This window comes from Alexandromys fortis, unplaced genomic scaffold, assembly GCF_014885135.2.
Source record: "Alexandromys fortis isolate MF-2015 unplaced genomic scaffold, M_Fortis_MF-2015_v1.1 scaffold_36, whole genome shotgun sequence".
In the NCBI taxonomy this organism is placed as follows: Eukaryota; Metazoa; Chordata; class Mammalia; order Rodentia; family Cricetidae; genus Alexandromys; species Alexandromys fortis.
This window is the reverse complement of record NW_026067915.1, coordinates 260,972-276,867: the sequence shown is the minus strand read 5'-3', so window position 1 is coordinate 276,867 and position 15,896 is coordinate 260,972. Positions and strand designations below refer to the sequence as shown.

The 15,896-nt window shown below is 45.1% G+C and overlaps 1 long non-coding RNA gene across 1 annotated transcript in view; it reads right to left on the bottom strand.

The window, feature by feature from the left end:
* LOC126499813 (uncharacterized) overlaps positions 1-3,284 on the bottom strand; it is a 7,939-nt gene extending 4,655 nt beyond the window's left edge. The window contains exons 1-2 of the long non-coding RNA XR_007591188.1: positions 3,000-3,284; positions 1,801-1,901 (exon numbers count right to left, since the gene is read on the bottom strand). This is a non-coding gene — a long non-coding RNA (uncharacterized lncRNA). The remainder of the gene's footprint in view (positions 1-1,800; positions 1,902-2,999) is intronic.
* Between the last annotated feature and the right edge of the window lie 12,612 nt (positions 3,285-15,896).

The window sequence follows — 15,896 nt, the reverse complement described above, 5'->3', positions numbered from 1 at the left end:
TAGACCCTGGTCAAAAAAAAAAAAAAAAAAAAAAAAAAAAAAAAAAAGAAGCTCTGATCTTGACCTCAGGACCAGGGCTTAAGATTTAAGATCCCACCAATCCCTGAGTTTGCCCCAGAGTCAGACTGCAGAATCCCACCAATCCCTGAGGTCCCTGAGCATGAAATCCCACCAATCCCTGAGCTTGCTCCAGAATCAGACCACAAAACTGGACCAATCCCAAGCCACCCTGGAAAGCAGCCTCCCCCTCCTCAAGAAACCCTATACAAGCTCAGTACCCTGTTCAGTTTGCTGCAGCTTCTCACCCTAGAGGTGGCCACCGAGGTCTGCTGTGATTGGGGAAACCTTTCCCTTGAACAGAGCTGCAAGCTGCCAGGCTTTCAGGGACTTTGTTTGGGGTGTTCCCTGGCTTCCCCTGGCCAGAATACCTTTCCATCCGAGCCACAAGGCTTACACGTACACAAGGCTCACGTGTTGTCAGAAGACAGCGTTTGGGAGTCCGTGTGATGATGTGGGAAATAGTGTGTACATGCCACGGTGAATGTGTGGGGGCCAAAAGGCACTGTTGTGGACTCAGCTCTCGGCTGCCACCTTCCCTGTGAGTTCCAGGGATCACGCTCAAACTGTTACTTTTGCACAACTACACCTTTTTTGCTCAGCCAGCTCACCAGCCCATTTTTTAAAAGAAAATTTCTCTGTCTCACTCGCTCTCATACGATTTGTGATCCTTTAAGCAAATTTACATCCAAACAGCCTACGTTTTCTTTAGTCCTGCTCTCTGGCCCACTATCAGCTCCATTCTCACATATAAATTTGCCAGAGCAACAGAACACCGCTTAAAGCGCAAAAATTCAGAAGTATAGCTCGCAATCCCAGCATTAAGGAGATTGATGCAGGAGAATTGCCATGAGTTAGAGACCAGTCTGTCACAAAATAAAAACATAGGAAAGGGGCCATTTAGATGGTTCAAAGGAGAAGGCAATCCTGTCACCAATCTGATGACCTGAATTCCTTCCCTGGGACCCATCTGGTGGACAGTGGAAAGAGAGAACCAACTCTGGGAAGCTGTCTTCTGACCTCCACAAGCATTCCATTTACACACACACACACACACACATACACACACACACGTGCGCGCGCACACACACACACGTGCATGCACACACGCATACCTAATGAAAATCCTAAAAGGGCCAGGACTGTAAGTCACTCTCAGACCTAGGCTCAATCTCTAGCAGCACTAGAAAAAGAGAAAAGAGTGGGCCTGAAGGGCAAAGATGGTGTTATACCCCAAGGGATATAAACTTAGCCCTTAACAGTGTTGACTCGCAAGGCAGAAACCACAGCTGTCATCTTAAAGGGAACAGAGATAGTTGCTACTGCCTTTTGGATGTATTAGCTGTCCTCATTGCATAAATCTGCAGGCGGTAGTGGACAGTTTACTCTGGGGCCATGGCTCGGGAACACAGACTTAGGTTACAACAAATCTCATGTTCCAAAATGAAAGCAGTTTCATTAAGTTTTTATAGTTCTACAGAGAAAAGGGAGTCACAAATCAGGGCAAGTGGAAAATACATTGGTGGGTACCAGAGAGGTGAGTACATTGAGACGCAGGAAGCTATTCTATAGATCTAAGATGAGAGCCGATAACATTCTTAGCTTTGGAGTGATGTTCTGCTACGTCAATAAATTCTAAAAGGTTTTTAGTTATTGTCACATGATGTTAATTCCGATACAGAGCTGGTCAAGGAATGGCTGCTCCAGAAGGCTAGCGCTAGCCCAAGATAAAGAAAAATTCACCTCTGAAGCTACACAAGTCCAATCTCTCCACAGTACTGAAATTCCAATTGCTCCATCATTGTTCACAGCCAAAGGCAGCTTCTTAGCAGTAATTTTCACTTCTAGGAGATAGGAGGAGGGTCAGAAGCTCAAAATTATCCTCGCCTAAGTAGCACGTGAGATTCTGTCTTGATTTTACAAAACAAGGGGACCACTGTCCCACAAATGTCATCCCAAGGTCAGAGGACATAGTTTGCTTGCTCAGTGCCAGTCAGTAATGTGCTTGCGATAGTTTTGAGTTCATGAAAGAGAACTGGGATTCTGCACATTGTCACTGAACTTCTCAGATCTCCTAGGCACTGCTGAGAGCCTCTTCAAGGCAAGCTATTATTATTACATCATGAAGCAGCCCTCAAGGGAGATGGATGTCACTCAGCAGTGCTGGGGTAAGCACCAGCTGCTGTACCTGGGCCTCATTAAGGACATACCATTCTTTCACACGTGCCCCCCCCCACCCCAGGCGATGGCTGCACTTCCTGCATGGTCTCCACCTGCTCCTACCACCAGGTCCATTTAATTCTACTCAACAAAAACTGCTAATCTGACTTGCAGAAGCTCTGTAGCTGGCAGAGAGGCAGGTCTAACAGGGCCACTGCCTGTCTTGGACCAGGCCTCCTGTTGGCTTCTGCCTCAAACCACCCTCTGACCACGTGTTACCTGGAATGCTACCTGTCTTGTCCTGCCTGCCAGGCGGACTATCTGTCTGTGAGAATGTCTTTTTCTTGGTGATATTCAGCCCCCAAACCAGCTTGTACAGCACTAAACCTCTGTCTTCTTCTGTTGCCTTCTCACCAACCCTATGTATTCATTAAAAAAAAAAAAAATCATCACCTAGAACCAGGTGTGGAGACCTCCCTTTTTCCTTTCTTCCTCCCTCCCTCCCTCCCTCTCTCTTTCCCTCCCTCCTTCCCTCCCTCCCTCCCTCCCTTGGATTTTGGAGGCAGGGTCTTGCCAGGCTGGCCTTTCTACAACAGCCTCCCAAGTAGTGAGTGTACAGCATACACCACCACCTCAGACCCACCACAAGTTTCTACTGCAGCCAATGCCTGCTCCAAGTCATTTTCCATGTTTCCAAACACAGCCTCAAGCTGAGCGGCATAACATAATGCTGCCATCCTTCCTAGAGCCATGGATACCAGGCTGGGAAAGGTGATGTTTACCTTCCTCTAAGGTGCCAGGCTCAGGTTGACCAACCAGATCCAGGATGGCCAACCACACCAATAATAAAAAGTAGTCTTGGTTTCCAAGTTCCTTTCCTGCCTCCCGCAGTAAGATGTGTTCACAGCACGGCATGTAGTCTGTTGGCATCTTTCCTTTGGCAACCTTGACTTTAGACAACTCTGAAAGCGAAGGGTGGCAGATCCAGCTGAAACCTCCAGGGTGGGGAGGGAGAGTTTAAAATGGCTCTCCATGCTCAGTCTCCATGGAAATGTGCTTCTCCTGCAGGGCCCAGGCCTCCTCCATATCCTGGGCCAAGCTAGGACTCTATGCAGAGATCGCTAGCAAGCCCTGTCACAGGAAGAGTGGATGCTCTGGGACTGACTCATCTGTTCCTTGGGTCACTGATACTCAGTATCAGGTGACAGCCTTAAATGACAAACCCCAGGCTGGCTGACTCGGAGCTGTCTTTCCTCTCCAGATGTCTCAGTAGTCTTCACTGACAACTTCAGGCTTCCCGGGCCCCTCACCAATTCAGTACTGGGGTCTTTACTTTTTTGCTTCTCTGTCCAAGCAAATATTTGTTACTAATTTCCCAATACCCTAACTTCATTGCTCTGTGTGTGTGTGTGCGCGCACATGCGCGCGCGTGTCCATGCCCAGTTTTTTGAAATATGAACTCAAGCCCTCATGCTTATACAGCAAGTGCCTATGGAGTCATCTTCCCAGGCCTTCACTCTCTTTTCTTTTCTTTTCTCTTCTTTTTTTTTCTTTTGTTTTCCTTCCTTCCTTCTTTCTTTCCGAGGCAGAATCTCAGGTGGCCATCTCTCTTGGAACTCTCCTAAGCAGCCAAGGATGCCCTTGAACTCTTAATCCTCCTGCTTCCACCGCAAAAGTACTGGGGGTTTTTGAGACAGCGTCCCTCTCTATATGGCCCTGGCTGCCCTGGAACTCACTATATAGACTGTTGGGCCTTGAGCCCACAAAGACTGCTTGCCTCTGCCTCTAGAATGCTAGGATTAAAGACGTGTCCCACCCCACCCGACATGCTGAGATTTCTTAACCCTCCTTTCTTGGTTCTTTCTCTTAGTGCCAGGATCCTGGTCATCACCCCTCCTAACTCACTTATACCTTATTTTTCCCACTTCCTCTTTCCCTTTACTGTTGTGAAGAGGAAGGGGCAACTGCTGGATGTGCCCAAAAGAGAACTGGATCAGGTAGCAGACTATCTCAGCTTTCCCTTCCTGGTTCTGCCTCTGCCTTTGAGGTCTCACTTCCACACCTGCATGGCACTCTCTTTCTGCTGGCAGAATCCAGTCAGTGGAGGGGAGACTGGCGTTAAACAAGGTGCCTTGGCTGAGACACTAGAGGGAGGTTCTGGGAGCATTCGAAAGTGATGGTATCTTGTTACTGAGTGAGCCAGAGTCTCACTCAGTAACCCACAAGAACAACAGGCTGAGCAGATTATATACAGGAAGAAAAAGTGTTGGGCAAAAGACCAAGCTGGTTTAAGAAAATCAATGCTGGGCATATTTGCATAAGATCCCTACCCTAGTACTAACTCTGTAACCTTGAATGAACCCTCTCCTCCAGTTTTATTTATTTATTGTGTGTGTGTGTGTAACTTTTTATCTGTATTTATTGTGTATGCACAAACACACATTGATGTACCAAGGACTTCTGGGATTGTTTATCTGCTTCTACCACCTGGGGATAGAATTTAGGTCATCAATGTTGGTACAAGCGCCTTTACCTGATGATCCATTCATAAGCCTGAGATAGAGTCTCATGTAGCTCAGGCTAGCCTCAAAAATCTATCAGTAACTGAGGATGGCTTTGAACTTTTGCTCCTCCTGCCTCCATGGGCATGTGCCACCCTCCATGCCTTTCTGAACATCATGATTTCTAGACAAGCACTCTGCCCATCAGCTGCCGCCTGCCCTATAGCTGTTCCTTTAAATAATAGTTCTGGTCCTGTTGAGTCTCCTGTGGCGCTCTGATAAAAGATGGACTCCTGCTAGCAGGAAAAAATACTACAAACATTAAGTCAACTTCTAGGCCTCTGCCCGCTTGAATCCTGGGGGCCCAGGAACATCTTGGTAAGGATGGAAAGAGCTGTGGGTAGGCCTGTCTTTTGTAAACCCCATATGGAGTTCCTGGCCATTCAGAGAAAGCATTCTCTTGTTCATCCATTCAACAAGTCATGCTTTGGGGAACACCTAAGTGTCAAGCCCCACATTGGGGCGGGTGTATTGTGAAGCTGAACCATCGGGGCAGGCGCATGGTGAGGCTGGGCGAGGTGAATCAGACCCAGTGCCCGTACCCTGGGACACTCACGGTCTGGTGGGAGGAGGCCAAGAGAGGACAATGAGTGTTCAGTGATAGAAGAGGTAGCAGGGCGGACCTGCGGGGGCCTAGGGAGAGGGAGAAGCAAACTCACTTCCCCCTTTGCTCCCTCCCATAGCAGTCAGTTCCTAGACCTCTAACTGCAAAAGCAGCTGAGAGGAAAAAGTCCCCCACCTGGTAGACCAAAGTTCCCCATGGGGCTACTCCCGTTTGCCTGAGTCAGAACTTCCCCAGCTCTACTACCCCACCCCCATCCCGTAGTCTGGAGGCTGCAGCCAAAGGCCTCAGCCCAACTGCCCCCAACACCCCCAGTTGTAGTGTTCTCCTGTTCCTCCTTCTCCTCCTTTTTTTCCCCCAAGTTGCTAATGTTCTAGTTAATTTGTTTCGATTTTGTATGGGGGTGTCTTGTCTGTATGTAAGCCTGGTGCACCACTTGTGTGCCTGGTATCTGCAGAGGCCAGAAGAGGGCATCAGATCTCCTGGAACTGGCGTTACAGATGTTGGGAACCAGTCTGTGTGTGCTGGGAATCAAAGTCCCATCCCCTGGAAGAGCAGCCAGTAGTCCTTTTTTTGTGTGATTTATTTTTATTTTTTGTACATTTGTGTCTGTGTGAGGGTGTCAGAACCTCTGGAACTGGAGCTACAGACAGATGTGAGCTGCCATGTGGACGCTGGGAATTGAACCCAGGTCCTCTGAAAGAGCAGCCAGTGCTCTTAACTGCTGAGCCATCTCTCCAGCCCCCCCCCTCTTCTTTCTTTCTTTTTTATGTTGAGGCATGGTCTCACATATTGCAGGCTAGCCTCTAGTTTTATGTGGTGCTGGGGATCAAGCCTAGAGTCTCCCACATCCAGCCAACAAACACGCCACAATCTGAGCTGCCTCCCCAGCCCTACCACCTCCTCTCTCCACCTTAACCCTACAGGGAAACAAGGAAAGACAAAAATTACCGACTTTAGGGAAGCTGCAAATTTTTAAGTGACTTGGAGAGTCCTGGTTTGAACTGGTCTTTTTCACCAATACCAGGGCAGGGCTGGGCTTCCTCCTGCCTCTTCTCAAACTTCTCCTTTGCTGTGTTTCTTTGAGGTGAAGTCAGCAGCTCCAGCCTGGGGCATCAGCAAGCCTGCCTGTCCAGGTTAGAAGTTGGTGGCGCCTGCTTGTCCTGGCTGCTATATCAGCCCTCTTGTCCCGACCCTTCAGCATTCTCTTTAAAGGAGCCTCCTGTTCCTCTTGCTCACCCTCAATTAGATTTGCCATTCTATCTTCTACTTTTTTTTTTCTCAAGATATTTGGTCTATCTATGTAACCCAGGCTGGTTCCCAATTCTTGCCTCAGTTTCCAGAGTAATGGGGACTACAGGTATATGTGTCATAACAATGAGTTTAGCTGTTTGGTTTTGTTTGTTTGAGACCGGATCCCACTATGAAGTCACAGCTGGCCTGGAGCTAGCCGTGTAGACCAGATTGGTCTGGAATTCACAGAGGTCTATCTGCCTCTTCCCCCCACCCCAAGGGCTGGGATTAAAGGTGTGTACCACCACAACCAGCTGTTTCCTTTTAAGGCAGGGTCTCACTCTATAGTCTAGGCTAGCTTCCAACTCTCACCGCTCCTGGCTGACATCCGCAGGGCTTAAATGACACTTGCGTGCCACCACGACCAGCCTTCAAGGCGATAATTCTGGCCTCATCAAAAGTCCAAAATGCAGCAATAAAACCCATAGTGTTCAACTGCCTAATTCGTAAGGTGACCTGGTAGCCAAATAGACTGACTTATGTATTCAATTTTATTTTGTTTTTACTCCAGGGGTAGGGTGGGGTAGGGGTTGCTGAAGGGTGAAATGGTTTCATGTCTCACGTAGCCCAGGCTGGACTCAAATCCATAGTCAACTATGGTCTTGAATTTGTGTTCCTCCTGCCTCCACCTCCTATGTGCTGAAATTAGATGTGTGTACCACCTTGCCTGGCTGGCTTGAATATTCCAGGGAAGCGGTCACCTACAGAGACATCTTTACAAAAACCTCTCAGCTCTAAGTTCTTTTGGCTTGTGGTGTTTGGGACAATGTCATGAGTGTACTACAACAAACAGAGATGAACACATTTGTATCTTTCTACAGTGCCAGAATTACTCGAATTCATCAGTTCACAAAGCAGAGCAGTTTCGTTGCCGGCAATTTGCTAAGTCATGTTGATTGATGTACTTGGTGGCTAATTGAGGCAAATGCAGGTTCTTTTATTCCATTCTCTGGAATTACTAATATTAACTCTCAGATCACACAGTAAATGGGGGGAGGGTTATAGAATGGGGTTAAAGAGGGTTAAACAGACTGTAGGAGAGTTTGGAGTTTCGAAGAAATCGGATAGGCAGAAACTAGGAAACTGAAGAGGATAAGAGTTATCTGGGTAAGCGAGTCAAGTAGCTAAGCTTGCTGGAGGTTTCCTGGAGGCACAGATGTTGAGTCAGTGTATGAACCAAGCTCCAGAACGGACTTGAGCTGCAAAAGTAGGGTAAGGGGCAACCAGAGGATGCAGAGTAAAGGACCAGGCCCACATGACTATAGGTGGATTTTTATGTCCTGCCATCTTGCTCCCAAATCATAACACAGAGACTTACTATTAATTATAAAGGGTTGGCCTGTAGCTTAGCTTGTTTCTAACTAGCTCATGTAACTTAAATTACCCCATTTCTACTCATCTGCATGTGGCCAAGTGGCTCGTGGCTTTTACCTCTCCTCCTGCATGTCTTCATCCTCTTTGCAGTTAGCTTCTTCTTGTCCCTAGCATTCTCTCTGCCCTGAAAATCCTGCCGAGCTATTGACCATATCGTTTCTTATTCAACCAATCACAGTGACATATCTTCACACAATGTAAAGGGATATCCCACAACAACACGGCAAATCCAGACAGATGAAAGTGTAGCACCACACTGCACAGCAATTTGAGTAGGCCATGTTGTAGCCGAGACTGAACCAAGCTGGAGTTCCAGGATAATCAGGAATTCTCTACCCGCTGATTCCCTGGCACACACAGTAGGTGGTTGGATGACTGGTGGGGACCAGCCTCGACAAAAACACCTCTTGCTAGGGTAGGGGCGTGGGGAATCAGAAATATAAGTAAAGAATAAAAAGACACGTTTAAAAATAATAAAACAAAACATAGAATAGTACCGGGAGGGAGTTCCAGTGAATACTGAAATCGCCCGTATTTAATTTTCCATACGCTTTTATAACACAATACAATGGGGAGAAGGTATCAAAAAAACTTCTTTATAATACAAAGGACAACTTGAACAGTTAGTTGCTTTTAACACTTAGAGACATCAAGTTATTAACATTCTATTGTTTAGGCAGTGAAGCCACCCTAGACCAAGTATCCTGAAGGTAGCCATTCCCCAGGTAACCTCCTATTACAAAAGAAGGAGCGGAAGTATGCATATATCCTGATCATCTGTCAGGATGGAATGGCTCTACTTGTATGAGCCATCTTAATGTCAAAAGAACCAAGTAACCACATCCTGTGTAGCTACCCTTGTTGCCAACAATTCTGAGCAACCTCCAAACTCTCTGACCATCAGACAAGGTGGAAGGAGGCTCACATTTTTGGGCCTCCCTAGATGACAAAATTGGTGGGCCATCCCAACTTAGTGCTAAGCATCCTCTTTATAGGATCCAAGTGAGAGAGTTACACACTGTCCTCGGTCTAGTATGTCCAGCAAGTTCTTATCGATCACTGGCTTCCCTGATAAGAGTTTAATACACCCATGTGGTCCTGTAGTCCCCAATGGGTGGCACCCTTCCTACTTTAAGAGATCATTTATTTATCAATCCGTGCCTTGTAAGTAATCCAGGCAGGTGCTGGCGTTTATAGTGTCTTCCACAGTGCAGAGCCATCCTGCATCCTGTCTCTGAGTTTGCATTCAAAACAAAGTCAAATTTTGCTTCAAATGGAGTATCTCAGACCAAGGCACAGTCTGAAACAGACAATTTTACACAATATGAAGTAACTCAGAGCATGACTTAGCCTGATCTCATCAGATAGTCCTGTCTCTGCTGGCCAAGAACACTCCGTCTTCCTGCTTCAGCCTTCCAAGTGTCAAGCCTCATCCTGGTTCTTGTGCCTGTGCCACCAGCAAGAAACACCGATGCAGCCAAGAACCAGACATACACAGAGTGGTACTTTCTTGGGTTCATATAGCCTGCTACCTTGATCGCTCCACATCCCATCCTGAATGTGATCCCCTGCACATCCCTTTCAACTCTGTTTTAGCATGCCTTGGTAAAGCTGGTGGTCTGAGTGTTCCATCTGACTTGAGAGGCTTTCGGCTTGGGTTTTGATAGCTGACCAGGCAGGTACACTTGGAGCCACCACTGCTCTCTCCACATGCCTTCCACCCTTCTTGTGCTTCCACACCCTGTTTGCTGGCTACGACAATGAAGCCCGGCCAAGATTCTCATCTTGGATTTTAACGTTTTTTTCTTTTTCTTCATCCCACTTCCCTTTTGACCCCAAGTTTTTCCGTTGGGGCTAAATTCAGCAAAGAACCTGGAGGGTAGGTTACCAAAGGTTATACAAACTTGGTATACAAAGGCTAGGCTTGGACCTCCACTGCTGGAGGAACATGAATAGTTTCCAGCTCCAAGGGAGTGCCTCACTGGTCCAGGTGAAGGTCACTGGGAATAGATTTTTTTCTTTCTTTCCTAAATTTCTTTCCACTGTACTCGGCTGAGTGGTGGTGAGGGTTTTCCTACTTGTGTTCAACTATTACCTATACTTACCTATGTTCAACATTTTTCAGTTTGTTTTTAAGATTAAGTTTGTTTTTAAGGTTGTTTTGGGGTGTGTGTGTGTGTGTGTGTGTGTGTGTGTGTGTGTGTGTGTGTGTGTATGTGTTTTCCCTCCAGGCAAGGGTCTCACTATGTAGCTCTGGATGCCCTGGAACTCCCTATGTGGACCAAGTTGGCCTCGAACTTACAGAGATCCTCCTGCCTCTACCTATCTCTGCTAGGATCAAAGCTGTATGCACCTGAATCCCAGTCCTTTTATGATCTTTTACTTTGAAGCAGGGTCTCACAAAGTTGCTCGCTTAAGCTGGTCTTGAACATAATTCGTAGCCCAGGCACATCTTGAATTCATAATCCTCCTGCCTTTACCTCTAGAACAGTTCTGATACAGGACTACAAGGTCTTTTCATAAACCCAGGTTGGCCTTGGCACATAACTCTCCTGCTTCAGTCACTCTGTTAAGATTGCAGGCCTATCCCATCTCACCCAGCTTTGCTTTTCAATTCTATAAATTAAACAAACAAAACCATTTTATGTTGATTTTGTGGGGGCGGGGCATATGTGCCATCATATGCGCATGAAGGTCAGAGGACAGTTTATAGGACTTGTTCTCTCCTTCCACCCCTAGGATCTCTGCAGACCACGTCCTTGCTGCTTCATCTCCCCAGACCCTATCCCTCACATCCTAGGTGACTAATTCCTACTTGGCCTTAGCCAACTACTTCAGTGTCAGCTGTTTTGAGTAGCGTCCCCTGACTGCTCACACCTATTCAAACCTGTCTAGCACTCTTAGAGCGATATCAAAACTAAAATTTTTTATTTAACTCTTGATTTAATTTAATCATAGGTGAAAAACTGTCTCCCTCATTAGGCTGTAAATTCCACCAGGGAACAGAGTACAGATTCTTAGATCTCTGCTCCAAATTTAACTTTCTTTCATTCTTTGTTTTCTTTCTTCCTTCCTTCCTTCCTTCCTTCCTTTCTTTCTTTCTTTCTTTCTTTTTTCTTTCTTCTTTCTCTTTCTTTCCTCCTTTCCTCCTTTCTTTCTTTCCTCCTTTCTTTCTTTCTTTCTTTCTTTCTTTCTTTCTTTCTTTCTTTCTTTCTTTCTTAAAACAGACTATCTCTTGTTTATTGTGTGAGAGTTTCATGAAGGTAAGTGATATATCTTGCTCTATATCCATCCCCAGTTCCCCCTCCCCCTTTCCCCAGGCACATGTCCCCATCCTTCCTTCATGTCCTCCCCATCCTTTCTTGTTTTGTTTTGCTGGAACCTGCTGAGTTCAATTAGTGCTCCCTGCCAACGTGTTTACTGATCTTGTTGACTTGGTCTTGTGCAGGTAACTATAGCTACAATGAGTTCAGAAGTGCAATGGCCACTTCGTGTCCTGAAGACAGCCTTTCACAACACTCCTCCCCAGCCTCTGGCTCTTACATTCTTTTCTGCCCTGTCTTCTGCAATGTCTCCGCACCTTGCAGGGGCTGGGAGATGGAGATCAGTACAGACATCCCTTTTAGGGCTGTGGCTTTCCATCTTAGTCACTGTTCCACTCCAGTTCCTGGTTCTCTTACCTGTGGCAGTTATCCACACCCTCATTTCTTCAGAGAACAATGGGTGCAGGAGTCACCAAAGACTCAGTGAATACAGTGTTTGTACTTTGGTGCTCAAAATGCTTAAAGGGCTATGGTAGACCCTGCGCATGTATTAGGCCAGTTTTTTCCCAAGCTATGAGACTCAAAGGATAATAAAATTCACCTTGTAAGCCTGGGCTTGGTGGTGTCTAACCTGTATAACCTACTTGGAAGGCTGAAGCAGGAAGAGTGTTAATTCCAGGCTATCCTGGTTCATATAGTGAGATCTCTCTCACACAAAACTAAACAACAACAAAGCATGATGTAAGAAAGAAAAAAAGAGGGCTGTTGAGATGGCTCAGAGGTTAAGAGAACTGACTGCTATTCTGGAGGTCCTGAGTTCAATTCCCAGCACCCACATGATGGCTCACACCCATCTATAATGAGCTCTGGTGCCCAAAACACTATATATACATAATAAATAAATTTAAAAAGGAAAGAAAGGAAGGAAGAAAGAAAAGAAAGAAAGGAAAGAAAGGGAAAGGAAAGGAAAGAAAGAAAGAAAGAAAGAAAGAAAGAAAGAAAGAAAGAAAGAAAGAAAACAAAAACCAGAAGTCACTATATGTAGCTTTAGCTCAGCACAGAGAAGCGTTCCAGGCTTTCCCCATTAACTAGCTGTGATGGTTTGAAAGAAAATGACCCCTAAAGGGAGTGGAACTAATGAGAGGTGTGGCTTTATTGGAGTAGGTGTGGCCTTGTTGGAGGAAGTGTGTCACTGTGGAGGTGGGCTTTGGGGTCTCATATATGCTCAAGCCACAGTCCAGTGAGACAGACCACTTCCTGTTGACTGTAAAACATGTAGACCTCTCAGCTGCCTCTCCATCACCATGTCTGCCTGCACACTGCCATGTCTCACCATGATAATAGACTGAACCCCTGAACTGTAAGCCACACCAATTAAATGTTTTCCTTTCTAAGAGTTGCTATGGTCATGGTGTCTTTTCACAGCAATAGAAATCGGGACATACAGAATAATGGGTATACAGGCTTGGCCCAGTCTGTAATCAGTCCCCAGTCAGCCAGCACTTCCTTCATGACAGCTACTCAATTAACTGAGAACCACACTGCATCCTATCCTCCTAACCAAATTGTTCAACTAAGACCAAGCTAGGCATGATGGCACACATCTTCAATCCCAGCACGTAGGAGGTGGAAGCAGGTAGATCTCTGAGTTCAAGACCAGCCTGGTCTCAAAAAAAAAAAAAAAAAAAAGATAAATACAAATACAAAAAGGAAAAAAAAAGACCTAGTTCTTATTGGATTGTTCAGGGTACCAGACCATATCCATTTGAACATTCACTGGGTGCTACCACACAGCTGCTCCCAGACCACCATTTAGTACTATGATGTCAGCTTCCTTACAAGTTCCAGTTTTGTCAACATACCCTGTGGCAAGCATATCAACACAGACAATGGGTATGCATCCTGCAGCTGCTGTCTGCATCATTCCCTGGTATAAATACCCTGCAGGAGTCTACAGTCCCCAGCAACAACTTAATAGACAGACACAAGTTACCATGCATCAGCCTGCCATCCACGTACAAAGTCAAGGACTTTTAACTACTTCCTTGTTGGCATCTATCCCACTTCAAGGGCAAAAGAAATGTTGAATGGGTGCCTGTTTCCTCTTATTCAAGACATGGCTGTTAAAATCACCAGCGTGTTGTTGGACATAGATAACACAGAATGACCTCATATGCTAGAGTCTCCCGAGTGCCTCAGTTCTCAAACCAATGCAGCTGGAGCAGTAAAGTATAAGCCCCCGAAACTGAAGAGTTTTCCCCAAAAGCAGCTAATAGTGCTAGCTGTTTAAAATCCATCAGGGACCACAAAAAAAGACATGTGTGCTTCACCAAAGAAAAATATATAAGCATTAAAACTTTTATTTATTTTTTGAGACAGGGTCTCTCTACATAGCCCTGGCTACACTAGAACTCACTATGTAGATAGGGTCTCTCTGTGTATCCCTAGCTGTTCTAGAACTATCTACATAGACCATGCTGGCCCCTAACTCAACAGAGATCTGCTTGCCTCTGCCTCCTGAGTGCTGGGATTTAAGGTGTACACCGCAACATTCAGCAAGAATTTTAAATATTTTGAAAATATAAGTATAAAAACAAAATATAAAATGAGTTTTAAAAGGGAAGAAAACTGCTTGGCATCGTGACACACACTTAATCTCAGCACTCAGGAGGCAGAGGCAAGTGGATCTCTGTGAATTTCAGGCCAACCTGGTCTGGTCTACGCAGAGAATCTAGAAAAGCCAGGGCTATGTAGAGAGACCGTCTCTCAAAAAATTAAAAAAAAAAGCAACAATAACAACAACAAAAATAACAAAACAAAGAAAGAAAATTTGTAACTTATGTACCAAGCAAATGTCAAGTTCAATAAACAGTGTTTGTCCTAGGTCACTTGATCTAAAAAAAAATCACACATACATACAACCCAGTAAATGTAAAAATAAATTGTTTTAGAGACCCTACAGAAAGAATTTTTGGCAAAGTTCAAAAACTTAATGAATTCTTTTCTTGAAATTTGTAATTTTTTAGAAGGTTTATGCCACCACTCCTGGCTTTAATTCTATAACTTTTTACTGTGAAATGGCTTAAGATGAGAGTTCTGTTTTAAATAAAAGGGGGCTGAAGAGATGGCTCAGCAGTAAAGAACACTTGTTGCTCTTGCAGAGGACCCAGGTTCAGTCCCCAGCACCTGCATGGTGCTTCATGACCATCCATAACTCCAATTCCAGAAGATCTCATGCCTTCTGGCCTCCAAGCACACTAAATATGCATACGGTACATGTGTATACACACGGGCAAAACAGTAATAAATAAAATATAAATAAATCTAAAAAGAACTAGAACTGATAACTGAGCAAGGAAACATTTGGATTATAAAATTCTACTTCTGTAAAAGCTCCTTAAATAGTGGTGGGGACGGGGAAGAAGACAAGAATGAAAGTTAACCTGGACGTTTATTTTGCACACACACAGATAAGGATTCACATATCCATGTTTTGCCTTGAACTTCAGCTCAAAGCAGTCCTCCTGCCTCAGCTGTCCAAGTACTGCTAGAATCAATGCATCCACAAGCCCAATTTATGACCAGATTTCTTTTTCTTCTTTGAAACAGAGTCTTACTACAGAGACAAGGCTGGCCCTGTGGTGTGGGAAGTCCTTCTGTCTATGTGTTGCTTTTACTGGTTAATGAATAAAGCTATTTCCGCCTGTGGTTTAGAAGAATAGGACAAGGCTGGAGTTCCAAGGAGAGAGAGAGAGAGAGAGAGAGAGAGAGAGAGAGAGAGAGAGAGAGAGAAGTGAAGTCAGGGAGACGCCATGTAGCTGCCAGAGGAGAAAGATGCCAGCTGCCTGCTGGAAACTTGCCAGTAGGCCATGAACCTCATGGTAAAATATAAAACAATAGAAATGGGTTAATTTAAGATGTAAGAGCTTGCTAGAAATACCCTAGAGTCATTGGTCAAGCAGAGTTATAATTAGTGTAGGCCATACCCACACATAATTAAAAAACTATAAGATGATGGGGCTGGAGAGATGATTCAGTGCTTAAGCACACTGGCTGCTTCTTTCAGACGACCTGGGTTCAATTCCCAGCACCCACATGGCAGCTCACAATTGTCTATAACTTCAGTTCCAAGTGACCCAACACCCTCATATAGGCAAGCCAACATATATTAAATAAAAATAAATAAATCAATTTTAAAAAGAAAAAATTGTAAGATGACTGAGAGGATAAAGGCGCTTGCCATCAGGGCTGACCATCTCAATTGGATTCATAGAACCTACAAAACGAAAAGAAGAAAACCTGTCCTCTGACCGCCACACAAAGTGCCACAGCATACACACACACACACACACACACACACACACACACTTCCAAATAACAGGTAACAATATTTAGAGCTGAACATACAAAAATATTTTCCAGCTGGGGATGCAGTGGCCATGCCTGTAATCTTACCACTTGGAGGCAGAGGTAAAAGGACCAGGAGTTCAAGGCCAGCTAGCTACAGTGAGTTCAAAGTCACGCAGGGTTATGTGAGATGCTTTCTCAAATGGAAAATAACTATTTTTCAGCCATGTTCAGTTAGATGTGAATTGTGTGTGTGTATGTGTGTGTTGTGTATATATA